The sequence below is a fragment of the Chiloscyllium plagiosum genome, unplaced genomic scaffold, assembly GCF_037043375.1.
Source record: "Chiloscyllium plagiosum isolate Xiang-an unplaced genomic scaffold, Cpla_swu_hap1 HiC_scaffold_43, whole genome shotgun sequence".
Taxonomy (NCBI): Eukaryota; Metazoa; Chordata; class Chondrichthyes; order Orectolobiformes; family Hemiscylliidae; genus Chiloscyllium; species Chiloscyllium plagiosum.
Window position 1 is genome coordinate 19,751,537 of NW_028270181.1, and position 14,897 is coordinate 19,766,433.

The 14,897-nt window shown below is 44.1% G+C and overlaps 1 protein-coding gene across 13 annotated transcripts in view; it reads right to left on the bottom strand.

The window, feature by feature from the left end:
- Positions 1–14,897, bottom strand: part of rassf4a (Ras association domain family member 4a) — a 269,576-nt gene that overhangs the window by 164,335 nt on the left and 90,344 nt on the right. The gene's annotated exons all lie outside the window — the stretch shown is intronic.

Below are 14,897 nucleotides of genomic sequence, written 5' to 3' on the forward strand. Positions count from 1 at the left end.
GTGGTGGAGGCTGGTACAATTTCAACATTTAAAAAGGTATCTGGATGGGTATATGAATAGGAAGGTTTTGGAGGGATATGGGCCAAGTGCTGGCAAATGGAACTAGATTAGATTAGAATATCTGGTCAGCATGGACACATTGGACTGAAGGGTCTGTTTCCGTGCTGTACATTTCTATGACTCTGTGACTCTATAATTCCCCTGGGCCAAATGGAATACATCCAAGGTTACTACAGGAAGCGAGGGAAGAGATTGCTGCACCTTTGGCGATGATCTTTGTGCCCTCACTGTCCACTGGAGTGGGACCAGATGATTGGAGGGTGGTAAATGTTATTCCCTTGTTCAAGAAAGGGAATTACAGACCAGTCAGTCTCCCGTCTGTGGTGGGCAAAGTATTGGAGAGGACGTTGAGAAACTTGCAAAACCATAGTTTGATTAGAGATAGTCGGCATAGCTTTGTAAGCGGCAGGTTATGTCTCATGAGCCTTACTGAATTCTTTGAGGATGTGACAAAACACATTAGTGAAGGTAGAGCAGCGGATGTGGTGTACATGGATTTTAACAAGACATTTTATAAGGTTCCCCATGGTAGGCTCATTCAGAAAGTAAGGAGGCATGGGATACAGGGAAATCTGGCTGTCTGGGTGCAGAATAGGCTGGCCCATGGAAGACAGAGGGTGGTGGTAGATGGAAAAGTATTCAGCCTGGAGCTCAGTGACCAGAGGTACTCCGCACGGATCTGTCCTGAGACCTCTGCTCTTTTTGATTTTTATAAATGACTTTGATGAGGAACTGGAAGGGTGGGTTAGTGAGTTTGCCGATGGCATGAAGGTTGGTGGAGTTGTGGATAGTGTGGAGGGCTGTTGTAGTTTGCAATGGGACATTGACAGGATGCAGAGCTGGGCTAATAAGTGGCAGATAGGGTTCAACCTGGAAAAGTGTAAAGTGACTAATTTTGGAAGTTCAAATTTGAATACGAAATACAGGGTTGGCAGTGTGGAGGAACAAAGGGATCTTGGAATCCATGTCCATAGATCCCTCAAAATTGCCTTCCAAGATAATAGAGTTGTTATGAAGGCGTATGGTGTATTGGCTTTAATTAGCAGGGGGACTGAGTTTAAGAGCCATGAGGTTATGCTGCAGTACGTTAGGGCAGCACGGTGGCACAGTGGTTAGCACTGCTGCCTCACAGCGCCAATGACCTGGGTTCAATTCCCGCCTCAGGTGACTGACTGTGTGGAGTTTGCATGTTCTCCCCGTGTCTGCGTGGGTTTCCTCTGGGTGCTCCGGTTTCCTCCCACAGTCCAAAGATGTGCAGGTAAGGTGAATTGGCCATACTAAATTGCCCGTAGTGTTAGGTTAGGGGTAGATGTAGGGGTATGGGTGGGTTGCGCTTCGGCAGGTCGGTGTGGACTTGTTGGGCCGAAGGGCCTGTTTCCACACTGTAATCTAATCTAATCTTTATACAGCTCTGGTTAGACCACACTTGTTATATTGTGTTCAGAATGTGCAAACTCCACACAGTCAGTCGCCCGAGTCGGGAATTGAACCCGGGTCTCTGGTGCTGTGAGGCAGCAGTGCTAACCACTGTGCCACCGTGCTGCCCTTAGAATGTGCAAACTCCACACAGTCAGTTGCCCGAGTCGGGAATTGAACCCGGGTCTCTGGTGCTGTCAGGCAGCAGTGCTAACCACTGTGCCACCGTGCTGCCCTTAGAATGTGCAAACTCCCCCTCCCACTCTGCCGAGGATATGGAGGTGCTGGGCCTCCTCCACCGCCGCTCCCTCACCACCAGACGCCTGGAGGAAGAACGCCTCATCTTCCGCCTCAGAACACTTCAACCCCAGGGCATCAATGTGGATTTCAACAGTTTCCTCATTTCCCCTTCCCCCACCTCATCCTAGTTTCTAACCTCCAGTAACCCGACCTGTCCGGACTTGTCCGACCTGCCCAGCTCCTTTTCCACCTATCCACTCCACCCTCTCTTCCCTGACCTATCACCTTCATCTCCTTCCCCACCTACCTATTGTACTCTATGCTACTCTCTCCCCACCCCCACCCTCCTCTAGCTTATCTCTCCATGCTTCAGGCTCTCTGCCTTTATTCCTGATGAAGGGCTTTTGCCCGAAACGTCGATTTTGCCTGTCCTCGGATGCTGCCTGAATTGCTGTGCTCTTCCAGCACCACTAATCCAGAATATTGTGTTCAGTTCTGGTTGCCTCGTTATAGGAAGGATGTGGAAGCCTTCGGGAGGGTGCAGAGGACATTTTTTGGGATGCTGCCTCGACTGGAGGGCAAGTCTTTTGAAGAAAGATTGAGAGCGTTAGGGCTTTTATCAGTGGAGCGAAGAAGGATGAGAGGTGACTTGATAGAAGTGTACAAGATGATGAGAGGCATAGATAGAGTGGATAGTCAGAGACTTTTCCCCAGGGCAGAAATGGCTTTCACAAGGGAGCATAACTTTAATGTGATTGGAGGAAGGCTTAGGGTAAAGAGATCAATTCTTTACAGAGAGAGTGGTGGGTGCATGGAATGCACTGTCAGCAAAGGTAGTGGAGTCAGATACATCAGGGATAATAAAATGACTCTTGGATCGGCACATAGATGATAGTGAAATAAATAGTACGCAGCATAGTTTGATCTTATAGATAGAACATCGAGTGCTGAAGGGCCTGTACTGTGCTGTACTGTTCTATGTTTGAAATGCTTGTGAGTTGGGACATGTATCTGTCCTCTACGTGTTTGTATGTTTGAATGTGTTTATGTTGTGTTTCATTGTCTGTTTATAGTTTTTCTCAATTTGGCCAGTTTTATTGGACAGCTATGCTCCAAAGTTGTCTACACATTGATAAAAGTGTTATCAAAATATGAACCTGTTTATTTTTACTATAACACCAGTCCTGTACTGCAAAACTGAATTCATCTGCGGGTGAAAATTCCAAGATACAGTGGAAACCGGAATTTCTATCTGCAACGATAAGTTTGCCAGAGCCAAGAATGGAGAAAATTGTCAGCAAGGCTTGGTGGGGAGGGGGGGGGGGGGGGGGGGGGAGAGAGAGCCTGGGTCAGTGAGATGTGGTTAGGATAGTCACAGACTATCACAGGGAATGCAGGGTAACAGTAGGGGACAAAGGTAACAGTAGGGGACAAATGAATCAGGAAGGAATTCATAGAGGTATACAACACCGAGCATTTCTGGGAATGAGAAATGGCTGCTGAAGAAACTGGGTTCAGTTTAAGCACAGCAAAGCCAAACGAGAATTAATTTTCCTTGAGTTTACAGGGAATAGAGTACATACATTGTTGCTGACTATTTTAAGTGCTGCTTTGAAGACATTTTCAGGCTTCCAGTATTTATTTGTCGACTGGTATCGATTGCCCACATTCTATCTGAAGAGGACTTTTGAAGACTCATTGAAAGACTTGGTCGAATTAAGATTTTTTACAAATTAGATCAGAATATTTACAATGAAAAGGACGCAATATATAAATGTAAACATTAAACACTTTCTAGGAGAACAGCATGGAAGTAGCAGCATTTTGGGCACTTTTACACCAAATCTTAATATTTCCTACAGCCAAATGTCTCATTTGTTTATTTCTAATAATTGGCTTCTTGGCAAGAGGAATTGCTATTCTTGTTCATTCAAAATTTTCATCAATAGTTGTGCGATTTCCTTTCAAAAATAATGCCATAAATGAAACAAAAGATTGGATGTAATTCTCTGATCTTGAGCCATACTTTTAGAATAATGTCGACTGTCTATAAACCACAATTGTGTGACCTCAATGTGTAAAGCAGCATTTTGATGAGATTAATAGCATCACGTGAATGATCCACATTGTTATTATGAAGTGCAAACTGGCCAATAACTAGTAGAGGGAGCGGGGTGGGAGGAAATTGAAATACCTCATGAATTGCAAATCACTGACAACTGACTGTTCAATTCATATTCCGTTAATACTGTGAAAATCACATTTTCTGCTAGACCTCTTTGTAATGTTGTTTGATTTACAAATCAATTGCTCATTGTACCTGCTCCATATTTTAAATCAAACAATTAAGACTGCAAATGCTCTTTTAAAGGACATGATAATTGTTTAAAGCTTTTAATTTGCTTCTCTGACCCAGAAAAGTAGCAACTCATAAGGAATCTTATTCCTTCAGGTTGTGAATTATTTTAGGCATGCTTTAAAATGTCTCATTTTAACGTGACTCCTTTTCTCTTACTTTTCCTTTTATTTTACTCTCCTTTTTAAAAATCTTGCTTCATATTTCTTTACTTCTCTTTCTATCTCAGTTTTGATGCTGAATTTACCGACTCCAATTCAACCCAATTCCTGTCTTTTGCCCCTTATTCTTTAAATCTCACTGATCAAAGAGATACACTGTTGGTTCTTCAAGTATCAACGGTGGACGGACATGGAATACATTAGTTCCCATTTCCAGCCAGCATCATGGCTGACAAATCTCTAGAACCTAAGCATGCACAACCATATCCCAATGGGGTAACTGTCCCACTCCACAAACAAAAACAGCCAAAGAAATAGACTGAAAAGATTTTCACATTAAATGGTTGCAGTGGAGTCACAGCAATTGTTCTATAGCCTCAACACATTGATTGGCAGTTGTTCCAATCGACATCCAGAAGATCATCAGCTGCCATTTCTGCCACTTCCAGCGAGATACCACCACCAGACACACATTCCTCATTGATCAAGCTTTTTGCCACCCTTTGTGTCAATTTTTATCTGGGTTCTAATGACTCTCAGTGCCTGTGAAGTACTTTCTGGCACTATTCTACATTAAGGTGCCATATAAATGCAAGTTTCCATCAAATGGTCTTCAACCACCATTACACTTTCTTGTCCGCTTCCCACACGGATCGTTCCCTCTGGGACACCCTGGTCCATTCTTCCTTCACTCCCAACACTGTCCCCCTCCCCCACACCCCCACAGCATCTTCCTCTGCAATCCCTGAAAGTGTCACACCTGCCCATTTACCTCCTCCCTCCTCGGTATCCAAGGGCCCAAACATACCTTCCAGGTGAAGCAGCACTTTACCTGAACTACACACAATCTAGTCGATTGCATTCTCTGCTCACAATGTGGGGAAATAGAAGCGTAGGCTTTGTAGAACATCCTTATTCTGCCCATAAAAAAGTCCCTGAGCTTCCAGTTGCCTGCCACTTTAACACACCATCCCGTCCCCTGGTCAACGTCTGTATCTCAGGCTTACTGCAGTGCTCCAGCGGCCTCAGCGCAAAGTGGGAGAACACCACCTCTTGGGGACCCTGCAGCCCTCCAGATTTAATATCTAGTTCAATAATTTTAAGGCCTGAACTCGCCAATATCCTCACCCCCTACCACACACACTATGCCTTGTTATGATATAGTCTGCCATTATACATCACCTATTGTTCACTGCTAGCAGTTTCCATTAACAGCTATCCACCCTCCCAGCCAGATCGTTACCCACTCCTTTGTCTGTCCAACTGTCCTCTCGCTTTGGGATCTATCCCTACCTACTGCTTACTCCTTACCCCCTCCCTATCTTCTGTTTAAAAAAAAAATGACATTTCCTCGCTACTATCAGTTCTGAGGAAGGGTCACTGGACTCGAAATGCGAACTCTGATTTTTCTTCAGAGATGCTGCCAGACCTACTGAGCTTACGTTACCTACGGTGGCACAGTGGTTAGCACTGCTACCTCAAAGCACGAGAGACCCGGGTTCAATTCCCACCTCGGGCAACTGTCTGTGTGGAGTTTGCACATTCTCCCCGTGTCTGCGTGGGTTTCCTCTAGGTGCTCCGGTTTCCTCCCACAGTCCAAAGATGTACAGGTCAGGTGAATTGGCCATGCTAAATTGTCCGTAGTGTTAGGTGAAGGAGTAAATGTAGAGGAATGGATCTGTATGGGTTGCTCTTCGGAGGGTCGGTGTGGACTTGTTGGGCCGAAAGGCCTGTTTCCACACTGTAAGTAATCTAATCTTTTCCAGCAACTCCTGTGTTTGTTACATTAAATACATTTGATTAGATTTTAATGTCATGTGCACCCGAGTATAAGAGTACAGGAGGACAGTCGCCACTCTCCGGCGCCATCTTAGAATACAACAGTTAAAATTAAAAGCAAGAGCTGAAATTAATGAAACAGAAACAAAATGAAACGTCCAGATCAGCCTCTCCCATGCCTGCACTATGAGTCCTAAGCCAGGTTCACCAATACCAATGCCACCACTACTGTACCTTGCTGCTGCCTGCACCAGACCCACCAATGCCAAAGATGCCATGCTTTGGTACCATCACTCACCGGTGGGCCCACCTCGCTGACATTTTGGAATCAGTGTCAGAATCCACAACCTTCCTGACCAAATACAAAAGTGTAACCCTTTCAGCCAGCACTGACATCAGAGCTGCCGAAGATGCCGGGGATTCCAGTCATCGGGAGTCCTTCGCTGTGCCCACCAACATCGAAGTCACCACACTCTGCTGCCATCTCCCATAGCCGTCCCTGATGCTGCCGTTTGCGCTGCTGCCGAGCTTCCCCAGGGCGAGAAGGAAGTGTAACCATCGGAACAAGGTCAGCCAAGTGGACCTCATAGAATTGGAGATCCCTTATTGAGGCTGTTATCCTGCTCCAATCAGGGAGCCCTGGCTGACAGATATAAGCAGGAGGACCAAGGGTTCTGCTCATTCTAAGAGCCGGTTCCAAACTAGCTGGGTCAGTGTCACGTACTGTGCATGTATAAATAAAGGATGACCTGGTGATGGGGTACATGGAGTTATTTCGGTTACAAAGCGTAGACCTTGGAGACTGTGATTTCCCCTGTTAATCTCCTCAAGCCTGGCAAACCATCCATCTGATCCAACTCCCTATTTCTCGGAAGCCAACCTGCTCTGCATTCCCCCTCTCTTTGTCTGACTTTGGTACTGCTGCTGATTTCACTCTCTGAAAATCCCTCCATAAACCCCATGGCTTCTCCATTTCCCTCTCCTTCCTTCCTCATTGATCAAGCTTTTTGCCACCGTTTCTGTCAGTTTTTGTCTGGGTGTCTAATGACTCTCACAGTACCTGTGAAGCACTTTCTGGCATTATTCTACATTAAGGTGCTACATAAATGCAAGTTTCCATCAAATGGCCTTCAAACACCATTACACTGTCTTAGTTTTCCTTTTCTTAAATTAGCATTAATTTCCAATACTCCAATGACTAAAGTTGCTACCAATGAGTCACCAAGACCCATGGGGCAGAGGTTCATGGGGTCATATCCTGGATTTCTCTGATCTAATCTCAGCTGAAGAAAATTATAATTGCCATCTGTTTATTCACTTTTTGTGGTTTGAACAACTGAAACAAGCAAACACTTTCTAAATATATTTCTTTGCAAGGAACATGGTGACTAACACAATAGGATTTTCACTCCAAGCTGACAGTGTGTGAATCACAAGCATCCAAGAGTTAACTTGTCTTCAGTAAACCAAGTGTGTCACACTTCACGGGTGGCATTATCCCTCAGCAGTAATTTTTGTGGGTCATCTTACTCTTATGGCTGTGGGGCAGGAAATGTCTGAATAAAGAAACCACAAACACTGCGTTCCATTTTGTATTGGAATGCTGTCAATTTTGGATTAAAGTTTAATTCAACAGTCTGAAGTTCAATTTACAACAGAATTCAGCATTAAAAAACCCCTGTTCAGAAGTCCTTTCACCCCATGCAGAGAAATAATTCTAGGTACAAAAGCTGAAACCTATTCATTAAAAGAAGTGGAAATTCCAGCTGGATTTAGACTGGGGGAACACTGGTGTTCCATTTTCCAGGGGGAACACTGGTGTTCCATTTTTCCATGTATATCGAGTTATAGAGATGTACAACATGGAAACAGACCCTTCAGTCCAACTCGCCCATGCTGACCAGATATGCTAATCTAATCCCATTTGTCAGCACTTGGCCCATATCCCTCTACACCCTTCCTATTCATATACCCATCCAGATGCCTTTTTAATGCTGCAATTGTACCAGCATCCACCACTTCCTCTGGCAGCTCATGCCATACATGCATCACCCTCTGCATGAAAATATTACCCCTTTGGTCCCTTTTAAATCTTTCCCCTCTCACCCTGAGCGTATGCCCTCTAGTTTTGGACTCCCCTTCCCGGGGGGAAAGATCTTGTCTATTTCATCTATCCACGCCTCTCGTGATTTTATAAACTTCTATAAGGTCAATCCTCAGCCTCTAACACTCCAGGGAAAACAGCCCCAGCCTATTCGCCTATATACCAGACCTCAGTTTCCACAATTGTAGGAAATGGAAAATATACAATTAATTAAATAAAACAATGAAGATACAAGTCACATAAAAAAAGCTAGCCGGAGCTGACGGGAAGCTGCAGTTTATCACAGAATTATTATCATGTGAAAGGAGGATACTCAGCCCATCGTGCCTGCACTAGCTCTTTGATCTCCTGCCTCTTCCCCCCCTTTCTATTCACAAAAACCTCTTGAATGCATCAATTGAACCCGACTCCACCACATTTACAGGCAGTGCGCTCCATGCCCGAACTACCTGATGTGGGAACATGTGCTTTTTTTTCCCCTCACATCACCCTTGCTTTATTTCCACATCACCCTTAAATCTATGCCCCCTCCTCCTTGTGTGGAATAGCTTCTCCCTATCTACTCTGTCCAGCCTTTATGACCATGACATGAACATCAGCACATAAGTAGTAGATAAGGAATGTAAAGTAACATTTCAAAAACAGCACCCTTTTTTTCGCATGCTGAGTGTTGTGCACAGGATGGATAAGAAGCTGTTGCCAAAAATAACATTTGAGACTGTTCGGAAACTCCAGTCCCCTTAACCCTTCAGGAGCACAAGTCAAAGATTTTTAAAAAGTCAATGCACTCCCCCCTGAAATCAAACTTCTTATTTTTGACACTTTTCAAATCTTAGTTAGAGAAACTGGATAAATTTGGTAAGGATTTTACAATGGAATGTCAGAGTATTTTTCAAATATTTGAGTGAAATTTCTTCACAGACTTGACAGTTACTTGCTAAATATTGGGGCTGAGAATTCAGTCTTCAAAAGCTTTGGCATCAATGAATCCAAATTAGCAGCTTTTAAAGTTTTTTAATACAATGAATTCAGATGTTAATTTTCATTAAACCACAGTCGTTTCCTCAGGGTTATATTTTGGCATGAGGTCAGTCTTGAATTAACTTACTTTGAGGGAAATAAACTTGCAATGTTTCCCGCAGCACTATATCTTCAAATTTAATCTGTCATTAGCAGGTTTTGGTTTTGTTTATTTATGTCTAGTGTCTATCTTGTGAAACAATCCCTTTCGAATTAAAATACTTGTTTCTCCCACAGTAACCTAAACAGTTTCACTCACCATTAGCCACAAAAACCATTGAAAGTAAAACAATTAAATGTTTATCTTAGCTCTCATCCTTTAGTTGTGCAATATGGAACTGTTGTCCCAACATTTCTGTGAATGAACTTTATTATCCTGTCAATTCCACATGGTTTCACAGGACTGCGTTATTAACCAGAGGCTCGATAGCTCACTTACAATTCAGAGTAACCCAAATCTCAGCCTACCCTGGCTGAGTTTACCATGAAGGGCCCACCTTCTCAATCCCACCCCTCAGGTTAATCTCACCAGTTGTCTCTCTCCGTGTAAGATCAGCATTATGGCCATCTGGAACTATGGCAATTTTACCTTTTATTAATGTATGACAAAAAGAATCATCCCAATAGTGCTGCAAAGTTTTTTTGAGTTTCAGTCCAACCACGTAACATTAACTAATCCCTCACCCGTCCAACGACAAATCGATTTCTCTATCTTTTACACCATCTCCAGGAAAAATGAACAAGTAGTGGACTTGCTCCAACTCTCCAGTCAATGGTGCTTCAGTAACCAAGCGTGGAATAACATGTTTGGATATCTGGAAATAAAACTGTTACATAACAATACAGGATAGTATCAAAGCCAATCAAACAAAGTCTTGTACAAATGGTCAAATGTTTTCATTCCAATTGCCAACTTCTGCCAGGGATATGGAAAGTAAGTGCTGGTTTCCCAGAGACCTTCTAATAAAGACCTTCAATTCGTTGGGGACTGAAAAGATTCAACAATACATTTTGATGCCTGTTTACAAGCTCTTCTATCTGCCTACAGCAGATATCTTTGAAAAAAACATCTTCAGAATTCGGTATCTCTAACATCTAGTTGCAACAGAGACATGGAAACACCACCACTTGCATGTTTCCCTCCACATGTTACCCTATTCTCAGGAGCTAGAACTTCCCATCAAAGAGCACCATGAAGTTCCCTCAGTGCAGTAGTTCAAAAGTGTGGCTCACCATCCCAATTAAGGATGAACAATAAATGATGGCCTCCTACCGATAACTCCCACAAATAAATAACTTAAAGCTTACGTGAAAACCACGTAACTATCACTGAGACCAACATTTACAGTCCTGAATGCTGCTGAGAAATGACCTTGCATCTTGTATGAAGGAATATCAGAATGGTGAGTAACCAACATCGATTTGCACTCCCCCCAATAACAGTGATTATTGCTGACTACTTGCATCAACCAATCACTGGTCATGGCAACCAAAGTTACAACAGCAGCCTCTGTGACTGTGAAACATAAATGCTGACCACCCTGCAACATCTGGTATGGTTGATACACAGGCCTCTGTCAGTGCCTCTCCTATTGCACTGGCACAGCTGGCAGCTGGATCTGATGTGAGGGGCCTTGTGGTGCAGTGTGTAGCACTCCAGCCTCTGGAAGGAAGTGAGGACCACAGATGCTGGAGATTAGAATCAAGGGTGTGTTGCTGGAAAAGCACGGCAGGTCAGGCAGCATCCGAGCAGCAGGAGAATCGATGTTTCAGGCAAAAGCCCTTTGTCAGGAATTCTGATTCTTGATTCAGGGCTTTTGCCTGAAACGTTGATTCTCCTTCTCCTCAGATGCTGCCTGACCTACTGTGCTTTTTCAGCACCACACTTTCGACTCCTGCCTCTGGGTCAGGAGCTCCAGATTTGAATCATTCTCACTCCCCAGGACTTGACGGCCACAGAACTTGGGTCCATGACATGGAGATAAGCATGTTTATTACCAGCCTCTAACTTCATGTGATATGGCTATGAAGGGCACTAGCAGTGAGAGAAGCTGAGCAACAACTGGTCCACGTTAAGAGATTCCGTGACAAGTGACCTCATTTCAAGGAAGTGCTAGGGACGAATATGTCTGATAGCCAATTAAAGTGGAAAACTCTAAATTGGAAAATCTCCAACGACAGTGGTTTCTCTTGCTATGGAGGTGCCTTGAGTTAAGAGATACTGGCCTCTTCTTCCTCCAATAGATGCTATGTATTTGCAGACATAGGGTCCATTCCACCTTGATGATCCTCAGCTCTACCTCTCTGCCATCTCCACCTGCACATCAGGTTGTGTATCCAGCATTCCACCTCAATTCCCTCCAGTTGAGCTCGAGGAAGAGGGAAGCAATCAGCTTTCATACTTGGTGACAGCTGAGGGGACAGCATGTGCATTCAGGAGTTTATGGAAGTTGATAGTTCTCAGAGTACAAACCAACTTCATGTCACAATGATGGGCCAGGTGAGAAAAGCAGAATAGCTGCGCTTCTCTTTTTTTCGTAAGAGTTCTGTCTGTAAAGATAAGTACTTACAGGCTTGGCCAAGATAAATACTTTGAGGAGAAAGTGAGGCCTTCCTGAAGAAGGGCTAATGCCCGAAACGTCGATTCTCCTGTTCCCTAGATGCTGCCTGACCTGCTGCGCTTTTCCAGCAACACATTTCCATCCAAGATAAATACTTTGGAAAGTTCCCATTATTCCAACTTCAAGATGCAATTGATATAGCTTCTGTGAAAACTATCCAGCACTGAATTTAGAAGAACCTTTATTTTAAATTTTAATACTGTTTAGCAGCCACTACATTTGATATTTTAGCATTTGCTCAGATCTCTGAATCTGAACAAACAGTGAAGCTAGTCAGGTCTTACTGCATCACCCAATACCTCATTTTCCTCTCTTGTGATCTTTCTCATGAGTTTTCATCTTTGTCATGTGCCACTTTGTTGAGCTTGTAGTTTGTTTCTTAAAAGTACTTTTTTGCACACTGGTTATCTTAGATGTTTTTAATCCCACCTATATCTTATAAGCAGAGACTGCTGTCAGAACTGTAGCAGGGTTGACTTTGAACATGATGGTCCCATGGGAATGCAGAGACTGGACCAATAAACTGACCGGACCAGGAACAGAGAACTCCTGCCAAAATTCATGGCAGGAACCCCCCCCCCCCCCACCACCACTGTTTGCCTAGTGCTTGCCAACCAGCCATTAGAGCATAAGAGATAGATAAAAGCAGCGGTGCTCCTATCAAAAGAGTATGGGCAGCATAGTGACTTAGTGGTTAGCACTGCTGCCTCACAGCGCCAGGGACCCGGGTTTGATTCCAGCCTTGGGTGACTGTCCGTGAGGGAGTTTGCACATTCTTGCCGTGTCTGCATGGTTTCCTCTGGGTGCTCCAGTTTCCTCCCACAGTCTAAAGATGTACAGGTCAGGTGGATTGGCCATTATTAAAAACCCCATGAGGGATTACAAGAATGAGGTGGTTCTGGGTAGGATGCTCTTCAAAGAGTTGGTACAGATTTAACGGACTGAATGGCCTCTTTGCATGCTATAGGATTCTATGATTCTATTCTAAGATCATGACCAATCAGATTGCGGCTTCAACCCCAAGTTCCTGTCCATCCTAGACTCCCTCGTGAATCAAATATGGGTCTAGCCAGAACAACAGCCTGGTCAGTGCTCTGGGTGTGCAGCAGAAGACTACTTCCTGGACATACCTGAGCAGTGTCTCTGGCAAGAGGTGACTGGAAGCTGTGATCAGAAAGCAGAGTGGGGAAGGAAAGATCAGGGCTGGCAGAGGTTGATGGTCAAAAGGGACTTGATAGAGGCTTTTCTGTAGCTGCTAGTCCATACAGACCATATTAAAAATGTCTTCATCTTTGAGAGCCAGCAGCTCCCCATGCAGTTTCAGTGTCGTGTTTCCAAGATTGTGAAAACCACAGTGTTAATTTTGAATCAAGCTCAAAAATCACACTTTCCCAGCACAATTTGAACATGTTAATGACAGTCCTGCTTGCCCACAGTAAGAAAAAAATCTATAAACTTAAGCCATTTTTGATTTATATCACACACCATTTGTGACCACTGGATTCCCTTGGCAGCGAATTGAATACTTTTGAAGTATAGGCACTATTGGAAGATAGCAAATAAGGCGGTTTATTTGGGCACAGCAAATACCCGTCAACAGTAGTTTTGTGATAAGGATCAGATGTTTTGTGATTTTGATTAGGGGACAGTTATTGGCCAAGACACGAGGTGAACTCCCGCCTTTGTTCTTCAAGGTCAGGCCATAAGAACTTTTACATCTTCCTGACCAGATGGATGTAATCACATTCATTTGCTGGTCATTCCTGGCGTACCACAGAGTCACATGTCCTACCCTACGTAGAGTCACATGTGACTGATCAGGTTGCGGCCTCAAGTGTCACATGTGACTCTGTGGTAGGGTAGGGAAATGTTTAATTTTAATTTACCATCTCGTCACTGTTCATTCCAAGCAATAGGATTATGGCTTCAATCTCGTTCAATACCAAGTTAATCTCTGAACATCTTGTGATCCATTCTCAACACTGGGTAGCAGATTCATTGCCGAATTTGATGTTTTATACTAGTGCCACTGAAATGCACTCATTTAGAAAAAAACAAGGTCTGAAAAATAGCTAATACCTTCCCTCCCTTTGTAACTATTATACAACCTATGCAATGGTACCTTCCTGCGATTTGTCCTCGCCAAACTAACCTGAAGCTTTTAGAAATAGAAGGTAAATGTGCTGTATTGAACTATGAACTGACCAGAGGAGATTACAGACAACAAACTATCAACTGTCTGCCAGAATTAAGAAACAGCTTCTACCCTACTGTTGTTAGAATACTGAATGGACTCTCAAACTCTTAACATTTGCCTGTACCTGTGTTTTTGGTTTTGCCGCTGTTTACCAACTATCTACGCTACTTAATTTATGTGACCTGCCTGTATTGCTCGCAAGACAAAGCTTTTCACTGTGTCTCGGTACACGTGACAATAAACTCAATTCGATTCAAACACTAAAGTTCAGCTTCTTTAAACAGTTAACATCCCTAAATGAAGCAGCAGCAGCATCACTGGTTGCAAACCTAACACTCATTTAAACACGGTAAAAATCCGAGTCGAGAGTGTGGCGGTGGGAAAGCACAACAGGTCAGCCATCTGAGGAACAGGAGAATCGACGTTTTGGGCATAAGCCCTTCATCAGGAAAGAGGCGTGTGGGCCAAGGGGGCTGCAAGATAAATGGGAGAGGGGTGGGGTTGGGGTGGGGGAAGATTGCTGAGAAAGCAATAGGTGGATGAAGGTGGGGGAGAAGGTGATAGGTCAGGGTGGGGGATGTCGGTTGGGGGGGTAGTGATGGGACAGTAGAAACCTGGGTAAGAAAGCTGGGCAGAGTATGGATTTGATTTGCATGGGCTGCTTCCCCTCACATGCAGTGGGAGAAAGTGCCAAGTATACCGATGACACACAGGGTTAGAGGTTCACTTTCGCAGAGGACAAGGTTATGGAAATACGGATTCAGAGGTTGGATAAATGGGCAGCGCTGACCTCCTGAGCTGGCATGGGGAACCCACCTGCAGCTGGTTTAGGGAACCACCACATCAGCAAAAAGTAAAATCCCAGTTAATCTTCCACTGCGCCCCGTACCTGCCCTGCCAAATAAAAACAAAATGGCTGGCACTGGCGATGGGGTCAGGAATA